At 35.3% G+C, this 917-nt stretch overlaps 1 protein-coding gene across 1 annotated transcript in view; it reads left to right on the top strand.

Moving 5' to 3' along the window:
- LOC106871942 (rhomboid-related protein 3) overlaps positions 1 to 917 on the top strand; it is a 297954-nt gene that overhangs the window by 238157 nt on the left and 58880 nt on the right. The window lies entirely within an intron of this gene.

Genomic DNA, 917 nt, shown 5'->3' with positions numbered 1-917 from the left:
AGAACCCAGGTTCGAAATTTCGCCGAGACACCTGATAAAGGCTGGAGGGTATATCAGCCAAAATGTTGTGTTAACAATAAACAAGATGAGCACAAATATCTGTCAAATGTAAATAATGTAAATGATGTATATATATATATATATATATATATATATATACAGAGGGAGAGAGAAAGATATACATATACATGAATGTGTGTGTGTATATATATATATATACACACACACACACACACACACACACACACACATTTATATAAACATATGCATAAATATATGCTTCATACATATATGCATACACAGATACACACATACACATATGTATTATTATTATTATTATTATTATTATTATTATTATTTATTGGCAATATGTGTTTGTATAGGTATATATATTATTCATAATGTTTAAATATATATGTATGTATGTACGTACGTATGAAAATTAGAAAACCCATATGATTGTGCTGTATGTAATGATATCTCAAGATAACAACATAACAGGTGATGTATGTTGCTAGAGACAACAATAACAATAACAACAACAACAATAGTTTCATTACAATAATTTCACCAAAAAGTTAGGAAAACGCAGAATTATAGAAATCCAATTTCCAATCCTAACACTTGCCTTGAAGAAACAAATTGGTAAAAGAACATGGTCTGTGGTGATGGTGGTGGTGGCGGTTGTGGTGGTGGCGATGGTGGTGGTAGTGAAAGCAATGCAGACAGTGGTGGGTAGTAATAGCAATAGTGGAAATGGATTGGTGGTGGTGGTGGTGGTGGTGGTGGTGGTGGTTGTAGTGGTGATGGTGAACCAGAGTGGTGGCAACAGTGATGTTGGACAGTGGAGGTGATGGTGGCGAACCATAGTGGTGCTGGTGGTTGTAGTTGTGGTGGCAGTGATGGTGGTGGTGGTG

Source organism: Octopus bimaculoides, chromosome 21 (genome assembly GCF_001194135.2).
Source record: "Octopus bimaculoides isolate UCB-OBI-ISO-001 chromosome 21, ASM119413v2, whole genome shotgun sequence".
Lineage (NCBI taxonomy): Eukaryota > Metazoa > Mollusca > Cephalopoda > Octopoda > Octopodidae > Octopus > Octopus bimaculoides.
The sequence above is the reverse complement of the archived record's forward strand: the minus strand, read 5'-3'. Positions and strand labels throughout refer to the sequence as shown.